Source organism: Lichenostomus cassidix, chromosome 1Ab, assembly GCF_008360975.1.
Source record: "Lichenostomus cassidix isolate B80296 chromosome 1Ab, HeHo_3.0, whole genome shotgun sequence".
Classification (NCBI taxonomy): Eukaryota; Metazoa; Chordata; class Aves; order Passeriformes; family Meliphagidae; genus Lichenostomus; species Lichenostomus cassidix.
The window spans coordinates 6,477,304-6,499,064 of NC_139481.1; the positions used below are offsets into that span (position 1 = coordinate 6,477,304).

The 21,761-nt window shown below is 39.1% G+C and overlaps 1 long non-coding RNA gene across 2 annotated transcripts; it reads left to right on the forward strand.

Annotated features, from left to right (window-relative positions):
* The first annotated feature begins 3,303 nt into the window (after positions 1-3,303).
* On the forward strand, positions 3,304-21,182 carry LOC146442839 (uncharacterized). Of its 2 annotated transcripts, none has more exons than XR_014849414.1 (3): positions 3,304-3,390; positions 19,299-19,372; positions 19,590-21,182. It is a non-coding gene; the product is annotated as an uncharacterized LOC146442839 (long non-coding RNA). The 2 variants fall into 2 exon arrangements; XR_014849415.1 differs by lacking the exon at positions 3,304-3,390 and adding an exon at positions 15,918-15,990.
* Positions 21,183-21,761: the final 579 nt, after the last annotated feature.

The window sequence follows — 21,761 nt, forward strand, 5'->3', positions numbered from 1 at the left end:
TGATCCGGGCAGAAACTGCTGCTGTGTGATTTCTGCCAGGCTTCTGGAACAGTCAGGGCAAAAATTGCTGGCAGATGTCCTAAGTCCTTCTTCTTTGGCTGTCTGCAGATAATTCAACCTGCCTTATCCACCAGAGATAGTTCTTGGATTAAAGAATCCTGGTAGCTCTGGGTAGAGTCAAACTTTTGCTAAAGGGGAGAGTTGGAGGTTTTAAAACTGTGAGGTGCAAATATATAAAAAAAATAAATATAATATAAAATAAAAAGAATATTATATACATAAATATATATTATATATAGAGATATAATATTATATAAAAATATAATTATAATATAATATAAAAGAAAAAAAAAGGCACTGTCTATTGAGTAGCAAAAGTTTGGGAGTGAGAGTAGCTGTCAGCAAAACCAGAGCAGATTTGGCTCAATTTAAGGTGTGCTAAAAGCCTTTGGCTGTGAGGACAGATGGGGCATTTCAGCCAAATCCTATAATCAGCAGTGCTGGTGAGGTGTGGATGTGACCAAAAGGTAATTTATGGTGTCTGCCAGAATCCCAGGGCTTTGCAAAGGAGGGATTTTGAGAGTGGAACATCATATTGCTGTGACAAAATACCTGTGCTGCCTTATCCAGCTGTCTGAGCTCATGCAGAAGAGACAAAAATAGGACAAGTTGGAAATAATGTAAAGTGTCTGCCATATGACAAAAAAAAAGGAGATTGTAATGAGTGTGGGAAATAAAATTGAAGTATAACTTTATCTGATTATGAAACTACACAGTGGAAGGAGAGTCACACTGGTAGCCTATTATTTAAAAATTTTATCTGCTAAAGTGGTAAATCATTTATGTTTTAACATGAATATTTTCTCATTAAAATATGGAACTCTTGATGACTTTCTTTTTTGAGAAACTGGACTTAGATATTCAGCAAAAATTCTCCCAAATCTTGAAGTCCTCTGAAAGTCTGGTTTGGATAGGGGTGAGAGTAGAGGATAGGGGCTCTTCTAAAAAAATATGCCCTAAATCCACAGTGAGGAATAATAATTTCCATTCACACTGAAGAACTCCTGTTTTACTATAGAGTTTGAACTGGCTCATCCTTGTGGATTTTCTGATTTACTCTAGAAGTAGAAAAATTAAAACGGAATCAGTGGAACTGGTTCTTTAATACAACAGGTTGGAGTTTGCAAGGCCAGCTGCTCTTTCACATACCCAAGAGAGTCAGGTGAAGGCCAAATAAATTCCTGGAGTAATTAAGGTGAAGGCCAAACAAATTCTTGGAGTAATTACTCAGCAGAGAGGGGCTTGAATGGAGTGGAGGGGAATTAATTCTGGCAGAAATCTCAGAAAAGGAAGATGCAATCAAGGTATGGTTCTTTCAAGAATCACAGACTATTGCTTTGCAGAGAGGTGACAGAAAATCAGTGCTTTTACCAGTGCATATTAGGGGTCATAAAATTCATCTAGGAATTAAGAGAGTGGCTCAAAATGAGATTCCAACAGTCTAAAATGGTGAGCTGAGCCAGACCAAGGTCTTGGGATTGTTAAAATACAAATTAGAAAGGAGTATAGAACTGAATGGTCAGAAAAACACACAGATTATAGAAGACCTGTGACAAAAATTATACTCAGGAAATATTTCACATTTCAAAACCATGGAAGTACAAAGCCTGATAAGGTAGGCTAGACTTGAGTCTTTTGTAGGAAATTACTGTTTAGACTTATTTTTTCTAACCTTATTTTTTCTAACCTCAAATTTCTGTGTTTGAGGGAATTGTTCTCGGCATTTTTTGGAAAGCTAAGGTCTGGAAGTTGTTCTTTGCTAAAGAGGTTTTTCTGGGACAATATTTTGTTACACTTCTATCTTAGTTTCCCTTTAGAATGATCTCCCTGTCATTGTGGTATTTAAATTCCATGCACAAAATTAAAAAAAAAATCATTGCAAACATACTCAGGTGACATAGAAGTAGTGAATATACATGGAAAATTATACATTTCTGCAAGCAGAAATGTAATACAAAAATGTATTTAAATGACAACAACAATCATGGCTCTGTAACTGTAGATTTCTCACGTTGAAAGCTTACAATTTTAGACATTGAACAGTAGGTAGGAAAATACAATCTTGATTTCAACTGCAATATCTGTGAGTGGTTTTTCTTATATAACTATATTCCAATTTGTAAGAGCTCTGCTCTGCCACACTCAGTGTGCAACTTGGTCAGTTTTGTTTAGAACCATCAACCTAAATGAGGAGCATATTTGGGGTCAAACTTCCCAAAAGGGGGAAAAAAGTTAAAAATTTACTCACACACATGATAGGTTCAGTGTAACTGCTCAGATATGGACAGATATTTATGGATTTGCAGGAGGAAGTTATTAGGTCTAGATCTTGTTTTAGATTCTGGTCCAATTTATTACTTTGTCTGGCCAGAAATAAATGCATGTTTTAGATCTTAGGGATTAATCTTTCAAATACATAATGCAGGTTTGATTTCACCATATCTGAAAAGGTTTTAAGGTATGTTAATATTATCAGAATAAGGTTCTCTGGGCAAGGGAAAGCTGACTTTCTCATTGAATTTCAATTGGTATCAGCAGAGTCAGAATTTGCACTGATATCCATGATATATGAGTTTATATACATGATATAAACCATAAGGAACACAAATATGTTTTTATTGTCCTTTAGGGACTTTCAGACCATTTTCCTGTGACTTTGGGGTTTGTTTCAGACCTTGCTTTCTGGCAAACTCTAAAACCAGGATGCAAAAAAGTTTAAGGGAACTAAGAGCCATCTCATTTGTTGTCTGAATGCTCATAATAATGGGTCAGTAATCAGAGGAAGAGCCCCGTGGTTCTTATGGAATTCTTGTGTAATTCTTCTGTGAATAACACCTGAGTTAGCAGGTCCTTAACAGGCACCAGGTTGCTGATATCCACATCTGATTGCAGTGCTAGATCTGAAGGAAAATTAAGGTTGACTACCTCAAAGAAGATGGGGTTTCTAGGAGTGTGTTTAGGAGGATTGTCATGGTTAAATTTGTGAGTTTTCTCTGAAGTCACTAAAGACAGAGTTATAATTTTATCACTTTTTTTTAAAGTGTAGAATAATGGATTAATTCAGGGTGGAGGAGATTTCTTCTTTTTCTTCTTCTTGAGCAGGACCAGCTCTGAGATCAGACCAGGCTGCTCAGAGCTTTATTTAGTCTGGTCTTGAAACCTCCAGTGCTCTGTGTCACCCCTGCTGAACTGTCCTGCTGAAGAACAGCTCTGTGAGGCAGCAGGAGCTGCTGGGCTGCTTTCTTGGGGCAAGCAGGGAACAAGAGAAAATTGCTTTCCCAGCTGAAGTTTTCAAGAACCATGAGGAGAACATCCCTGGGAGGGGAAGAGGTGAGTTGCAATCTATTCCTGTGTATTCTGTAAGAGTGGAGGGATTTTGGGTGTGGAGCAGCTGTGGCATGTGATTATTCTGATTATTCTGCTTATTCTCTGCTGTGGTATATCTGCTTTCTTCAAAAGAGCTTTGTGAGACCAGCAGTGCTTTGAGAGTCAATTTCAAAACAATGTAATTGAAATATAAAATAATTAACAGAAAGGTTGATGGTTACTTGGTATTAGAACAGTAAAATTACTTTTAGGGAACAAAGAGGACAGGCACCTGAGGGAAAAAAATGACAGTAACATGGTAAAGCTAAATGATCAGCACTCAGCTTTTAAAACAGTCCAGTGCCATTCTGATAAACTTAAGGTGTTTAGCAGATCTACTGGATGGAGCATAGATAGTCTTATAACTGTATAAATTATAATTACTATTATTTAATGGTGAGAAAAGTACCAAGTATGTAACACAGCAATTCAGAGCTTAGCTTTATGCCAAAACAATACAGTTTATTAGTTTATGCCAAAACAAATACAGTGCCAATAATCCTTTCAGTGCCCTGTGGAAGAAAGTTAAAGGCTAGCAGACATAGAATATGTCTTTATTAATAAAAAATTCTTTATTAATGTTAAATAAATATTCCTTATTAATAGAGTCAGAAGTCAGTGGGCTGAAGTGATGGTATGGTCAGTATATCCATTTAGAAGGGAGGCAAAGCTATCAAATAATCCCTTAGCCTGTGAGAAAAGCTGGAGAGACCAAACCTACATTATTTCTTTAAATTATTTTATTTTTTCACTTTTTTTTTCCCCTCAAGCCTATGGTTTTGGCATGTTGAGTTAGAATCTTCTCCTTGGGCAGATGAGTTGAAGTGCTTTCATTGCAGGATTCCACTGACACATCAGATGGACCAAAATCTCTTTGACTGGAAATAATGATCAATGATGTGCTTATTTGGGACAGAAATTATTATGTGTTATAAAAATCTATGCAATGCATGCCAAGCAAAAATAATAAAAAAAAAGCCTTCAATTGAGTGAGAATTAATATCCAATTGGGATGAGTAAGACTGGTTATTTAGAAAACCTACCATGATTTGTGACACAGGAATTTGACTGAACATCAGTAAGGTAACTGGACAAGTGGAAAGGCTTCAAAAGAGAGAGGAGAGAGAGGCAACCCAGAGATTCACAGACTCATTATTATTTCTCATTATTACTATTCAAATCATCCAGAGATTCACAGACTCATTATTATTAAGCAAACCTATTCCCTGATTTATTGTAAATCTTCACTGAGCATATTGCTAGGGGATGATAGTGAATTCTCCTGTGATTACAAGGGGAAAGACTCAGGGGACAGCCACAGAGGGGCTGAAACTAATTTTTCTCTGCTTGAGGAAGAGTCCAAAATGATACAAATTTACATGGATTAGAGAGTGCACTTCTGGAACAAGATGATCTAGGGGCAAATCCTTTCAACACACAGATTTGATAGAACTCTACCCAGACTGGGAAATGCAACTGCTGGTCATTGGATTGGCTTAGGAGTGGTTTCTGTAGATGTTAATAAATCACTTGAAGTAAAAAAAGACCACATCACCACGGGGATCTATATGGTAGAAACTACTTCACAGATCCCCCTTTTAGCCTCAGCAAGTGTCCATTTATCATGAAATTGATGAACAGAAAAGCCTTCCATTTGAAAAGGGCATGATTAGAATAGCCATGATTGTGGGAGGAAGCATGAAGTGGGCAATGAGGGCTCTTTTCAGGGAGATCCTTGCCTAAGCACGGATTTTTGCAAAGGTGTTGGAAGTGGAATGGAACATGCTGGGATGGGGAGGGTGTCACTAGGTGGTGTCAAAGTGTCCCTGTGCTGGCTGTTGGAGAAGTGCTAATGGAATTTTAAATCATCTTTCCTTTGCTCCTTGGGTCTCACAATGTGTAGATTTCTTTGCTCCAAGGACCTGAGTGCTTTATCAGAGTTTAGGCATTAATGTGTTTCTAAGGAACAGAATGCTGAAAACAAACAAGGAGTTGAAACAATAGGAAGGTCCTGCTTGCTTTTGTCTGAATTTGATTCATCATTTCGGATTACATTATTTTTTAGTGAGAAAGGTTTTGTCTAAATTTAAATTGCTGGATGTGACATATGTATATTTCATATTGAAATGAAATTACATGTGAATCAAATTTCATATGAAATATGTGTATTTCAGAAAGCAACCACTCACAAATTTGTACTATAATCTCCCTTCCCCCCCCCCAGGATTCCAGATGAATTAATAACCAATTGTGTTCAGCAGTCCATAAATTTCTACTCTTTTCAGCCAACCTTTTATGAATATTTGCATGGGTTAGCAGAAATAGTTTGGTTATGAGAATATACTCTGGAGCGTGTAACAAATTTATTCTCATTGAGCACTATTGCAAAACATCATACATCTCCCTGCACAGAGATGATGTTAGAGACTTCAGGGCAGAGGAACAGAGCTCTGGTGCCAGAATGTAATGGGTTTCTTGAACCGAAGGTGGTTGGCTGTGGTTAGCCAAAAGCACTATACATCAAGGATGACGGATAGGGCAGAAAACAAACTCCAAGAATGTACAAGAGCTGCCATTAATGTCCCTGAGCTTATTCCAGGCAAATCAATGGGATTTCTGCTGAGGGAATAAGCTGGTGATCTGAACAGTGCCCTTTCTGATGAGCACTGGTGATGGTAAGTGCTGTCAGGAGAGAATGTCAGCAGTCTCTGGCTTTCTGTTTAAGAACAAATATAAAGCCCGTGCAGCCCTCAGAAATGGAAAGCCACAGGAGCTGCAAGTACAAACCTCCAGAAGTGCTCCCACTTGCAGAGTGGTTGGGCAGCCCAAAGAGCTCCAGAGCACAGAGTGACTGTGATGGTAAACCATGAGGAACATGGGGAATTGCTGACAGAGATCCCAAAGGCATCACTGCAGCCTGCTTATGAATGTGGGGAGCCCTGAGAGTTTATCCTGTCTTCTCTTCTAGAGTTGTTGATTTATTCTTTACTAACTGCTTGAATTCATCTAGGATAGTTGTTTTGGTCAAAACATTTGCTTTTCTTATCTAATTTTCCAAGATTAAAAAATATCTGGAAGGTAAGGGGATATAATTTAGCTTCTAAAACCAGTGCCTGGGTCTCTAATGACCCAGCCCATATAAATCCAGTGCCTGGGTCTTTAATGACCCAGCCCATATCCTATGGCTAATGCCAGGAAATACCAGCACTCCTCTGTGCTACACTGCAAGAATATTGTCTTTCATTAAATTAAACAATCCTTCAGCAGCTCCTCAGATAAGTCCTATAAGCAGTAATTGTATGTACTGCAGTAAAGGCTGAGATGCTCACTTTGCAGTTCAGAATCTTCCAAACTCTAACAGGGCTTTCTTTATGGGTAATCTATTATTGCCCCTGTATTACTGATTGCCACTAACAGAGTGCTGCTGGTGTCATGTAACCATAAGTATTTGTGTGAATGAGCTCTCAGTTGTCAGTAATTCCTCTGGCACATCACATCCCTTTTCAATGAATAAATGTACCTATCTGAAACAAACTCCACCAGGTTTAACTCTTCAGTGGTATTTTGTCTTTGACAGTTCTCTTTGCCTAGAAATATTTTAAAATGTTTTTCAAGATCTATTAGGACATAATTATTGCATGTCAAACATTCCTGGATTATTGATTGGGATTTTTAATGTAATGAGTCAGCTACAGTCTTTTCCAATAAACTTGCTTTGTGTCTTCATGGTCTGGTGCAGAACACTGAAATCTCATTTTTTCTGTCTGTGCATACATCACCCTTGATGAAAGCCTTTATTTTTAAATAGTGTTTAAGCCCAACATCCTAGTGAAGAACTGTAGGAACTATAATCCTAGAAAATAAAAAAAGTTCAGGTGGCGTTTTCTGCTGGTAAATAGAAGTGATGAAACAGTTTCACAGTTAAATTGCACCTTCTCAACTAAAATACTTTTAATTTACTGCAATTAGTTACTTAAGACTCTTTTGATGACTTCTCACTTTTTCATTATGAACAGTGAGAAGAATGACTTTATAGAAGATCTTGCATTTCTTTAGCTCCCATTTTTCTCTTTCAAGGATGAAGAAGTCTAGATTTCTGCTCAAACATGGGCTACCCCACACTTTTCATACTTGTCACCTTTTTCTATCCTGTTTCTAGTTCTTGGTTTGGTTAGTTTTTGGTTTTTGTTGGTTGGTTGGTTGGTCGGTCGTATGGTTTCTTTGGTTTTGTTTTGGCTTTTTTTTTTGAGAAGTCACTAGAAACATGTGGTAGCTTCATAATGTTCTTTGCTTTGGTTTTGAGAGAAGATGCTTAGAGAAGCATTAGAGAAGGTTATTGTACAGAATATCTCTGTTCTCCCAGTGCCTAGAGCTTACTTTATCAAAAGACGCTCTTTTATCAGAAGTATCTACAGCAAAGATGAACCCAAATTCTCCTCTCCAATTCACTGTGTATGTCGCTGTTGAGCCACTAGCAGAGAAAAGGACTCGGGTTCCCAGTGACAAGAAAAGAGGAGTTTATTATTTTGATTTCAGTTTATATAGACTTTTCAGAGGTCACCCAGATTGGTCAGTCAGAAACCTCCCCCTAGCCCTGACTGGCCAGGCCTGAACTGTCCAAATCTCGAGATACTGTTTTTAACAACATCCAAACTTTATCTTTGTTTATAAAACACAGGAGAAGTTCTCATGGGAAAGACCTGTGCTAGCCACATGTGTAGACCTGCATTTTTGCAGGGCAAAAGAGTTTTGGTATAAAGGAAGAATCGATCAGGGACTCCTTAATTTAGAGGGAGGAAGCAGTGTGAGACTCTGACCTAGGAAGGACATTCTGGATTAGAATTGAAGAAATCATTACCTTTTATTTAAATGCTACCTGGGGCTGGAGGAGGGAGATTCAGTGGTTGAACCCAAAATAAATATGCACTTGCAGTCAGCCCAAAATCAAATTTTTGTGTGAATTGAAACAAATAGTCATTGCCAGTAGGAATGTTCAAACCTTTATGGAGAAAATGCAGTTTCTACAATCTGATCTCAACAGCAAAGGTTCCCAACAAATATTCACCTTTTGCACTATATGCTTGCATGGCCCATTGTTACCCCACATCCTGTTGCTGTGGATAGGAATAAAGGCTTTCCTATAGAGGTTTTCATTTTTCCTGTTCCTGAAAGCAATGGGATGTTGTTTAGCAGCAAATCTAATTTGGATGTGATTATTACTGTGGAGAGAATAAGTGCTGGCTGGGTAGGGAGCCAGGAAAGGTTTCTAGCCACAGGCAAAGGAATCAGCAAGGTGGGACTCAGCAACCCCATGTCCTTGATAAAAAAGAGAATACAAGGTTTGAGGGAAAGTCTCTCTCACAGGTGTAAAAAAGGTGGGTACTGAGGTATATCACTGGGTGATATATATGGTTTTTTACAGTCCCAAAAAACCTGTGAGCAAGTGGGAGAGCTCATAAGCATTTGGTGTTTGCACTAAGAGCAGGTAAGAAATGCACATAACTCTCATTTCTTTACACTTTTGTATGTCTGCAAAAGAAGCAAAGTTTCATAGCTTTTTTCTGAGGGAGAAGATAATTGTTTGCTCTGTTCACAAGTACCATCCTGGCTGGGGTTGGGCTGAAGTTATTGCAGAGGACTGAGGCTCTGTGCTTGCAGTGGTGTTACAGCTATACCAAACTCTGGGCAAATTGTCCTAGTATGAGAAAAGTGAATCAAACAAAATAACTGTGTATTGGGGGGGAGTGGGGAGAAAGTGAGGAAATCAGGATGGAGGTTTACCCCCCAGGCTCCTCCATCCACAAGAACAACCAGCCAAGCACAAGACCTTAGGCCCTGATAAATAAATTATTTACCTGCACCCCAAAGTCCCTCAGATAGCACACAGTCCCCAGATCCTCAAGTTCCTTGGAAATTTCCTTCAGCATAATTTTTAATGACAGCAGAGAACAAGTGCAAGACAAAGTGAATGCAACAAAAGTAGGTTTTTTTGCAAAGAAACCATTGGTTTCTTCAAAATATACTGGTTTATTCCCAGCCAGTAGCTGTTTCTGTGCATGCCTGGAGTTGTAGCATGACTGAGAACTCTCCCCAGCTAAGCTGAAATGGAGTCCTGCAGAACTCTCTTGCTTATAAAAATAACAAAGCATGACTTATGACAGAAATTTTCATTGCTGATACACATTCTTTAAATTGTAAAGGCTAGGAAAAACTCACCATTGAAATTATTTAAGTAGCTCTTTTGGAAATCCTTTTCCTTTAAAGATTTCAGCCAGAAAATTGGATGCATTTCTAATTTTTTTTTTAAGAAAACACTAAAAAAATCCCCTACAGAAAGCAAGTCTCCTTGTGAAAAGTTGTTGGTTTTGTTTGTTTCCCTTGCCAAATCCCCAATTTTCTATCACATAGTTTCAACAAAATTTTTTTCTGAGAGCCCAAAGACCAAGAGAGATCAAATGAAATCTATGAAGTGCTCTTAAAAATTGAGAGGAGAGGTAAAAATCCTACAAAGAAAAAAAAGTTAAGCTGTTTGGACCACAAAAGGAATATTTGGGGAGTTTGCTAAAACTAGTCTGTGTCTTGATTTGCCCTGAAACTGCTAAACAGCTAATGAAGCAAAAGTTCAACTTGAACAGTTTAATCTAGAGCTGACTGAAAAAATACTTGGAGTAAAACATTTCAATATAAAATGGCTTTTTTCCAAAACCAGAACTTTCAGGAAAAGCTTTCAGTTTCTTCTAAATTTTCTTCTTTTTTTTTTTTATTGGAAACAAATATTTTGTTCTTCTATTCATATTGTTTTTCCTTCCTCCCTGACTTTCTTTTGCCTCTGAATTAGTAAAAACTAATATCTAGGGACTATTTGCTCCTGGAATTTTCTTTAAGCTTTTTATTTTTTGTTTTCTGCAGGGTTTTGTTTGTTTAATTCTCATCTTTGAAAAGGTTTCAGTGCTTCAAATAGGGAAAGCTTCGAAAACTTGCAGCTTAGATTTTCTGCTGAAAAAAAAAATTAATGTTGTCCAAAGAAAAAGAATGGGCTCAAAAGTTGAAAATTTAATTTAAAATTTGACAAAAGCTTCATAGTTCAAGCCACATATGAACAAAAAATGTCAAAATGTTTCTCCAGACCATCAGATTATTTTGTTTTCCTGAAGGTTGCAGGCCATAGTGCTTGAGATTAGTTACTGTGCCCAACAAATGTGGGAATTCTGGGATTTTTTGTGGAGCTCCATTTTGTCTGTGAGCTTTCCAGGGCTAGCAGATATTGTCAATCACCTCTTGAAACTCCACTGACCATCTTGTGCAGCAAAGACTGGAGAGCTGCAGTCATGCTCTGTATTTCCTTCAAACCTCCCAAAGTTCCTCCTGGAATGGCTGAATTTCCATGTAGACACACCTGGGCTCCTTCAGAACCACCTGGATTTGACTCCAGGATTTGTGGCTGCAAAACAAACACGAGGATTTGGGTAGATGTTTGGATATTTTGTATTAAACTTCAGCCTGCTGCAGGTGAACTCCTGCCTGAGGCACCTCAGGTCTCTGTGCAGCTGCTCTTGTTGAGCAGAGATATCTTTAGACACAAGTTTAAATATTTTACTGACTCCAGAGCTCAGCTAATGTGAAATATCAGTCAGAGGAGTCAGAGCCTCTGGGAGAGCAATCAGCACTGAACCCAAATGGAGCTGGAATGCTAATGGAACATCTGGAGACCCCAAAGAAGGACAACAAATAACTGCTGCTCTTGGGTGAAAATAGGTGTCAGGCTGGGGATGTTTCAGGCTCCCCCTGAGGTCTCACTAAAAAATTTCAAGGTTGATCAAGTTTTCCAACCTGCCAGTTGGCAAAAACCTGTGCTATGGTCCCACCATGGTGGAACTCACTGATGTAAGAACTCTGTTCCACTCCCCTTGGCTGTGAAAAACTTAGATATTCCCCCTTAGTGTTGTTTTTATTTGAGAATGAATAGTGGAAGTTGTGGGAGAAAAGTCAATGGGCACAGAGAAGAAGCAATGGAATGAGGTTATGGTTATGGAACAAACAGGAAAGATTTTTTTGTGGTGTCCATTTAAAAGGAGGGAGTCAAGAAAAGTGTGTCAAAAGAAGGCAACAAATAACGGTGAGACTAGGAGGAAGTCCAAGAATTATTCTAGATTGTAAACAATATATGATCAAGAATATGAAAGAAAATATATGAAAGAAATATGATGAAATATATGAAATATAGGAAAGAAATACAATGAAATATATGAAAGAAAACAATTCAAAGAAGTAAGTGAATCAAACAGAAACGCTTTTGGTAGTTTTGAGGAAGGAGGAAAAACATGTAGGAGAGGAGAATTTAAAGCAGAGAAACATAACATAGGAAAGAAAAGTAATGATTTGAGAAATGTGTGTCAAATTTGATTCAGAAATAATAGCTTTGAGTAGGTGGGAAGGGAAGAAAAAAGATCACAGAGGAAGTGGCAGGGGCTGCAGAAAACACATGGAGATGTGAAAAGAGTCAAGAGCTCAGAGAAATGTAACAATGAATTGTGAGGAGGAGGAGTATTTTGGGGGCGAAGGCATGCTGGTGTAGGCATGCAAATAAACAATTCTAATTTTTCCCCTTCATTTATTTTCTCTGTTTGTTTATTCCACTGCAGACAATGTGATCTTTCTCTCCCTGCCACTGCTGTTGCACCTCTGGCTTTGCTGGTTTGATATCCATCCTTATCACCAGGGGATCAGGCGTGCAGGAGCTGGAAGGGTGTGATTGTACAAATTCCTAGCTAACAGCCCAGGAATCAATCCTACACTGACTCCAGCAATTCCCCCATGCCAGGGAATGTTCCTGAGAGCTGAAGACCACTTTGCGCTATTAAATTTTCGTCATGGATGTTGGCAACACTGTGACCCAGGTCAGCCAGCACTGTCCTAGCTGATTCCCACACATGGCCCAGGAGGTGGTGCATGCCAAGGGCAGCTCCCAGGGGATTCACTCGCCCCAGTCTGGCTGGTGAAGGAAGTGAATGGGATTGAGGGAGTCTCTGCTGTGCCAGATGTTGCTGTGGGCCAGGGAACATTCCTTAGCACATGGACTTGGCTAGCATGGATGGAGCCAAAGAGTGCAATGTTTCCTGTCTTTAAAAGAGAGGATGCAGTTGCTCCTTAGCTTAGAACGAGGCCACCTTCCTTTAGATGGAAAAAGGTAGAGTTAGAAAGCTGCTGCAAGAAACAGGTGAAAGGGAAGAGAAAAGATACACACAAAACAGTAGAAGCACCTCCAGGCAAGGGAAGAATGGGAAACTTCAAAACTAGAAGTGGTTGTATAAATCTTGGGTGGGGAGGAGAATTGAACTGGAGTGAGAGCTGAATCTGGATGTGCTGAAACCATTGCCTACCCTGATGCAAAATATCAGTGCTGTATTTGTACAGGTGATAACATGTGGAGTCTTTTCTGTTCTTATGAGCACTAGGACAGAATATCATGAGAATATCATACAGAATATCCTACAGAATATCCTACAGAATATCACACATGGCAGTGGACAGTGTTAGTTGTTTATCATCTTCTGTAATGGCTGTGCTCATAAAAGCTCATGTGTAGTGAATTGTGCTGCTGTAGGCAAAACATGCAACATGAATCCAGAGGGAAATGTGCAAATGCTGAAGCCACAAACTGGCAGATGATCTGATGGAGATGCTTGGGTGTTAGGTACAGCTAGACCTGGAAGTACACAGATTTCAGGTCTTTCTTCACCTCCTGCTGTTAAAGTCCACATGTTGATGAAAAATGTTCTATAAAATTATAAATAATATATTTTAAAATTGGTTTGTTTTACTGGCTTATTTAAATTGCACCTTTGTACCTAGATCCAACCAGCCAGCTACAAGAAACTATTGATTAAAACCAGCTTTTAGTGTGAATGCTGTCAATGAACACAACCTCCTGGTGTGCCAGAAGTGCTGCTTTGCCCTGTTAGCAAGGAGAGTCTACAGGAAGATCCTGCATGTTTGCAGGACATTGGAGAGTTTAACACTGGAGCTCAGGGCTGGGATCTTGTCAAGTGGAATCCTCTGGCCTTGCATTCTCCATCTGTTTCCATTCAGGTCAAGTGCACGTGCTTCTCATTTATTACTGCCTGTCATCTGCATGACAGAACAGCCAGAGGTCCCACCTGAGAGCAGCTCCTGCCCATTCTGGATGTTGTGCAGAGACTCTTGCTGTGTTTATAGTACAAATAGCTTGGGAAAAAACCCAAAAAGGATGAAGTAAAGGGCTTCAGGTGGAAGATCAAGAGCTCCAATCAAAGTAGATTAAAATGAAATCCTAACGTCAATAAGGGTTTTGTTATTAATTTCTGTGTGACCTGGATTTCTACCCTGGCTAACTTGTCCAAAACTATAGGGGAAATCTGCATCAGAGACGGGAAATGAACTCTGAGTTTTGTCCCGTGACATTGCCCTTCCTGAAAAAGGGCTGGGGTGGGGAGAGCTGCTCCATGCATGGTTCTCTCAACAAAATTCATGGGAGTTGAGCATTTTGAGGGCTTGGTCTGTTTGTTCCTTGTGCATCCTTTCCCTCCACCTCATGGTAGAACCTCTGAGCTCTGCCTGTGTGAGATGAGTGAACTCAGCAGGTTCACAAAAAGGCACATATGAACCTTCTACAGCCTGAATGAGAGCTTAAGGTTGGACGAAATCCAAAACCTCAAAAGGAAATTCAGCTGAAATGACCAGCTTTTGCCTGGTTTGGGGTCAAAACCTAGTGAAAACAACACTTCAGATGGTTTCTATATAAAAAAACATGAAGCCACCCAGGTTTATAGAAAACCACTTCAAATTTTCTTACTGTGCAGCCAGGTTCAGAAAGAAAGTATGGAAAATTGAGTAATACTGCTCAAGTTCCAGATTGGTGGCACAGATTCAAAATATTTTAAACCTGCTGTACTCTAGGTTCATTTCACTTTCAAAGCTTGGCAGAAATCCAGCAGCTACCTCAAATGGTATAGTACCAAGATACTTACCAGACATTCGTAGTCTTCTCTACCAAACCATTTGCTAAGCTTTTTTAGCTTTTTTAACTTTTTCTTTTTCTTTTTTTTTTCTTTTTTTTTTTTTTGGCATTTACATTTAAACCTCAGGGACTCGTGTTGATCCTACCAGAAAACTCATGACTTCCCGTGTTCCTCGGAGTTTTATTCTCAAGAATTTGAATTTCAGACAGGTCTACCCCAACAAAGGAGACAAAATGCTAAGGTCTAAACTAAATACAATCCAAGAGTTCTCCTTACTGATGCACCATCAGCCTACACTGCCTGTAAAAAGACAAGGTTATCGAAATGCAGCAAATCAGTAATTTTGGTAGAGTTGGATTTCGTGAAGACTTGCAGCAGAAGTTTCATCTTCATTAGTATATGAGAGTCTTATTGTCATGGTGAAATGTGGGACAATAATCCTTCCTGTGGACTGAAAATGCATTTGCTAAAACTGAACAGTGTTAGATAAGGGTCTGCAAACAGTGACATATTGGCCACTTGCACAGAGCAAAAGCCTGGAAAAGAGCAAACCTCTTAAGGGAAAATGGTCCTGATTCAAATCTCACTGAGAATATTTGCACTGCTTTCCTCACAGAATTTAAGTACTGTACTTAAGCCTGAACTAGATAATCACTAGCTTGGAATTAACCAGGTGAAAAAATATCACTATGATTTCTATAAATCATTTCTTCTTGGGAAAATCTGCTAATGATGACACTTGAATGAAGCATTAAAAAAAATAAATTAGGAATTTGAATTCACTAAATGTGTTTAAGATCTCTTTTCTAGCTGCAAGCTTGTGTGCAGAGATGTGCTTGAAGGATCCTGGGTAGAAGTTCTTTTTCCCCTGTTTGCAATGCTGCCTGTTATCCTCAATGAACTGAGAAAAACTCCTCTTCAGAGCATTTGAGCAAAGTTCTTGTCCCAGTGTGAATCAGGACAGCATCTTTAGTCCATGAATAAAACACAAAAACAGATAACACAGAGATAAAAAGTAACTTCTCTATAAGATAACACATTACACACTTTGTGTTTTTCGTAGTCCTCTGGTTGCCTTTAGTCTTCTCTGAACCAAGAACAAGGTTTTCATGGAAAATCAATGCCCTTTTCAGCTCTACTGAATTTAAAGTTTGCTGGTGTTAGCAGTCCCATTTTAGGATTTTATGAACAACATTCATTCTGCTAGTCTCTTGTATAATGATGGGAAACAAAATTGAAAAGGAGGAGGAGAAAATAAGGAAGATATAAAGGGCAAGTGAACTAGATAACACCTAATCCATGGAAGAAGGTGGCCCATCTTACACCATTTTACTTTTGCATTGTGTTTTCTGTCACAAAATATGGAAGCTTGTAGGATACAGATGACTTAGGGAATTACCTGCAATTAAATCCTACAACTGCTACAAAGGAAGAATTCTGCCCAACCTATGAGAGTGATAAGTGCTTAGATAAGAAAACTTCTGATTTCATTTCAGTGCTACCATCTGGTGGGCAAAATGCAGACAGCAAAGATCCCATTGCTGTATCACTGGAACATTCTGATACAGTGAGTTTTTGTTTTATTTTGTGAAGGAAACATAAGATATTATTAAAACAACGTGAACATCTGGTTTGGGGATAAAGTCATTTTGCAGTGTTGCTGCCAACCCTCAGGGCCAAGTGCAAAGAGAACAACCTTCCCTTCCAGACTCTCCATAATGCATAACACCAAACTAAAATTTCATGTCCAACACAAATGAAGAACAAAACATACTGGAGCTGTGGCTGTACACATCTAGGGAAATTCAGCTGATAGCCTGAAAGCCAGAGAATGGCAGGAGATTGAAGCTGCAGAATTTTAAAAAGGAGCAGCAGGGAAGAGGAGTCATGTTTATTTTATTATGGGCAAGTTAAAGACAAAGTTACATCAGAAATTTTGAGGAAAAGAAATGGAAAGGAAAATCACCAGGAAATCTATGTAATTAGCTCTTGAAAGGATCTGTTAGGAGACCATAGTGAAGAGCAGTGCTGTTTGCTTTGGTACACTTAGAACTTACACTGGGAAGGTGGAAATCAGGGTCAGATCTGATCTCCTCCAACTGCTGCCTGAACTTTGGAGATCTGGAAGAAAAAGGACTAATTGTTCCAATTTTGTTACTTACTTTCGAATGAATGTGGCCCAAAACCTCAAACATTTATGCAAACTTCTTGCCTGTTAAGATGTACGTAACTGTCATAACCACACAACTTTAATTCTCACAAAACTTTGGGAGAGATTTTTCTGAAAACACTTCTTCAGGCTAGAACTTCTGGTGTCATTTAACCTGAGTATGGCTGAGATTTTACCCTTGGCGCTCTTCAACTTTCCTATACTGTCATTTTCTCAGATGTAAATAAGAACTAGCCACTGCTGTTTCAAATGCTTCCAGTCCCCACTTGAATGCTCTTTTTGGCCATCTGCCTGCACCTAAAAATGAGCTGTCTTTTCAAAAGTGATTGAAGTTGTATTATATCAGCAGGGATAGCTGCCACCATTAACCTGGCATAAATCTAATTAAAGGAAACCCAGCTAGCAAAATTTAATCAATAATGACCTTTTTTGAGCAGGTGTGAATACTGATCCTTAAGAGTGATATATTCAACCCTTTGATTTAACTTGGCAAGCTTTCTATGAAAAAATCTTCAGTGATTAAATGCTGATATTGGTGTTTTCTGAGTCTTGGGTAATGTAAATCTGCTACTTCAGAAGGTCAGCCAGTAGGTGACTTAATGTCTCTAAGAACTTCCACTAATGAGTACAACAGTAATTCATGGTAATTTCAACCTTGGTAACAAGGTTCACAGAGATCTGGTCAAGCATTCCAGAGCTCTAGCTTCATCAGGAAATCTGTGCTGTGGTTGAATGAGAATAAATAACCTTCTCTGAGATTTGTCTCGTATATTGTTCTCCTGAGTTCCTGCCAGCCTGTCAACTAGAAAAAATATTCATTTCTTCCAGTATAGATTAAAGTGATTGCTATTTTTCCTACTACAGACTTGGCCCTTGACTTAGAAGTGATAGAGATCAGATGCAAGGAAGACTGAGAGGAGTTACTGTGTTATATGTAAAGAAAAAGAAACCACTTTTTGTCTCTTGATAAAAAATATTCCTGAAGTTTCGGAGGTTTAAGCCCCTCTACACATTTTATGATGAAAAGGTGAACAAATAATAGAAATTCACAGATTTTAATGCCAGGAGAGAAGAAAGAACAACTGCTTTTCATTTTATCAGATTTCCTACAGCAAGGCTTTCTAGAGAATATGGAAGTTCGTGGAGTTTTTGGTGTGTTTTGGTTTCCTTTATTTTTTAAAATGCAAGTTTATTGTCTTTTGAGAGATCCCTTTTTTTACAGTACCCCAGAAATTCAATGATTCAATGACTGAACAATTGAATCCCATCATTGCTCCCACTAACACCTTCTATACAGAGAAATTACACATGCTGCCTCAGAGATGCTTCTTCTCCCATATCTGCACTGCATTTTTTTGAGAAGCAACACTGATCAGAATCTCTTTTGCCAAATGCTGAGCTTGAAAGGAGCTCTGGGAGTTTGATGCTGAGTGGTTTCCCTTGGGCTTGAAGAGCTAACTAGGCATTTATTGTCAGAGACAGTGCTGGGCTTGGAGGAGCTTCTCTGAGCCTGTGCTCGTGTTCATCAGCACCCAGTTACTGCTTTCCTTCGTGGCAAAACCACCTCAAATCCCAAAGGAAGAGCTGCTGTAGTCTGGCATGGCATGGAGAAGCTCGGTTGCCTCTCTCCCTTGGATCCAGCTGAATTCAAAGTTTATTCCCCAAATGCCCCAACTCCCATGGGGTGGAATCTTCCCTGTTTGAGAGGCAAATGATTTTGGATTCCCCTTTGCTGACCTGTATTGAATCTCTCTCTTTCATTTCAAGCCCTTCCTGTATAATCCCAACCATAAACTATTCCCTAGAAGTTGTTTTATTTAACATATCCCTGCATTTTGATTGCTGTGGTATCTTTTAGAAGGAGATCTAGTTTTGATTTGAAGACTCAACTTGATAAATTTTCCTTCCCCTCCTCAGCATTCAGTGACCCTACTACATATGTGTGCATATATTTATTTATTCCTTGGCTTGGAGTTAGGATAGTGCATGTCCAGGGAAAAGACAGAAGAACATGGCCAAAAGAAAAGGATGAAAAGCAAACTGCAATGATTTCTTACTCAGGCTTTAGTGCTTTTTGAAGAAAATTCTTTTTGACATTTTTTCACAGTTTTTGGCTTGTGCATTGTGGTAGTTTGCAATAGCCATTTTGAGGTAAATACTCCTTAGAGAGCATGACTGGAAAGATCTCCCTGTCACGATAAGGCTCTTGTAGCACTGCAGGAACAATAGTCCTGAGATGATCTAGGAGATCTGCTGGATTTTCTGTTTTCTGTTGCATCAGAGCACTTTTTCTGATAACCCACACAGATGAAAGTTGTCTTGGGCTCAGCTCTTCCCCAGCCAGCATGATTGTCACCATTGGAATGATCTTAATGAAGCTTTTTTGGCCTTTGTAGTTATCTTAATTGCAGACTCCAGTAACACTGGCCTTGCTGCTGTTGTCCATGCCTTTAGATGTACTCACAGCCCTTCCAAAAACAAGCAAATAGTGTTGCTTGCTTCCTCCACAGGGGACCTAAGTTGATTTTTAAACTGAGAGCAGCAAAGATGGAGTCATGCAAATACTGTGTATTTTTTGATATGTCTAGCAATACTAGATTTGAGAGAGGCAATTTCCTGTATTTAATGTCTTAGCATGCTGAGTGGTGAAGTAATGACTATTTTCAATAACAGAACTTTTTTTTTTTTTCTTTTTTTTTTTCCAGTGGAAGCTCATTCCCTTTTCATACAGCAGCTGCTTCCTACAGGGCGACTCTAAGGCTGCAGACATTACAAAGAGGTATTGAAAGCGACAATGGCTGGATGTGCTTCAAGAACATCAGCAGAGAACCCTACTGGCCCTCAAAGTGCCTGGGATGGGTGGCATGGGATTAGAGGATGGAGAATGGTACTCCTATTGGGTCTGGAGCTGGATCCCAAGAGCCCATGTGCTCTGGGCTTTTGTTGTTGATCCGTGCATTAGCAATGATTTCACATATATTCTGCCAATTCCCCAGGCTTGTCTGGCTGTTGGGTTCCTTCCGCCAGATTTTTCCGCCTGTCTTCTGGAGCCTTCCTCGGGGGGATCACTCCCACTTCCTCCATGTCAGGGTGGATAACGAGGCACTTACCTCAGCAAGCCAGCAGAGTCTCTCCAAGCTTTCCCTGCAGGCTTCACCTTGGAGAACGAGCAGGATTGTCTCTGGCAAAGATCAGTGTCTTGTGATGCACTTCTTTTCAAGGCTGTGGTGAAATGGGGTTTGCAGTGATGCTGGCAGCTGACAATTTGATTTCCCTGGTGCTGTTAATAGAGTTGTTTTTCCCCTCCTTCAGCTCTTTGTCTCATAGCAGGACTATCCATTCATATTATAAACTCTCATGATCCTTTCATGGCCAACAGTGACGTCTGGCACTTGAACATTTGCTTGTGGAGAGCAAAACAGAAAGTGAAAATGTAACCTCCCTATAGAAATTTCATGGATTTCAGGGGAGATGTATTGAACAGACAGATTAGAAGAGAACCTTCCTGTGGAATTGAATGGCTTTCCAGGCTTTTCTTATTGGTGCAGTATATAATAAATGGTACTAGATCACCATTGAACCCTTTGCTGCTGTATTTTGAATTGTATCACAGCCTAAGGAGTGAAATTCTTGGATTCCAGTACTAGCTTTTTCAAGACCCAGTAGACTCCAGTGAAATTCCTTTTGCTTCCTTTTTTCTCTTCTATAGTATTGAGCTATGGAAACAACCATTTCACCAGACCTGTGGAACACAGTCTAACAACTTCCCTGAGTTTTCCATTACACTTCAGCTCTATAGATGTGAGGGAGGGAAAAAAGCATTTTAGAAGGCTTAATTAAAAAGAAATGGAGTGGGTAAAAATTCCTGACTTCACTGGACCTGGGATAAGAATGATGAGTAGATGGTATTTCCAGTGTAAATCCTCATCTATACCTATGTTTGTAGATATAGTGTCTTCATTTGTAAAACAATATTACTCAACAAGTCACTGATAACTGTGAGAAAGTAGACAAAACTGCAAGCAAACAACTTAAAAAAAAAAAAAAGCCAAACAAAAGACCAAACCATAGACAATATATTTCTATAAAGGCAAGATAAAGTTCAAAGAGAAAGCCAGACTCAGACATTCATTTATGAGAGATTTATGACTGTACTGGAGAAATATTTAAATATGACAGTTCCCTTGTTTATGGGCAAAATAGCATGTTCCCTGCAGATAAATAAAATGCATTTCAATATTCTTACACTAGTCTCTGTTTATATGAGTTTATTCCAGAATTCAGACTAAAGATAAGGCTTTGCTACTGCAACTAACTAAAGATTAATCCAGATGTTGGTGTTGTTTCTTAGAGGAGCAGAAAGCAGATTTATTGAAAGCAGTGGAGCTGCTGTTGATGGTTTCTTATCTTTGGTATTACATTTTGCAATGTGTGGCAGAGATGAAAGCAGTGCATGGAATGGATGAATGATATTTCAATAGCTGGTGTGGAGCAGTTAGTAAACACATTTTTTACTGGATGGTGGATAATCTTAAGGCATCTAGCCTTATCTTTGGTGCTTCTGTTGAATTAAATGTCTTCATTAAAAATCTTGGTTTCTTTATGTCTTTTTCGTTGGCATAGAGAAAGACATAGTGGCTTTGCCAGGAGGAGTTGAGGGGTTTCTTTTTTAGAGAGAGAAAGGTGTTGTTCTGCTCTGTAAATCCAAATGCTCTGTAAATCCAAATGTATTAAAGAGTGGGATGGAATGACTTTATTTCCTTCCTTTGACTTTATTATGGTTCAACAAATAGGGAAAAAACACATAGTGGGTTTTTAAATGGAAGCCTCACTTAGTCTGATAACCAGTTTGGCTCAAATTTCCATAGGAGAAAGACCAACAGTCCCTGGGTGAGACCATGAACAGCAGAGAGTGGGGAATGCAGAGACAGGAGCACCAGAGCTCCACTTATTTTTCCTGAATTTCCAAACCTTTTAATGTCCAGCCTAACTTTAGTCCTAGGCAATGTGCAACCACTGGCATTGTTATTGTCTAGATTTTCAAATTTCTTTTTTCTATCTAGTTTTATACTTTTCCTCATGTCTGCTGAACTTACAATCTTTTGGACATCCAGCAGCCTTGATTAGCTGGGCTGAACAGCCAGTTTGTTCAGATCCTCTTCTACAAG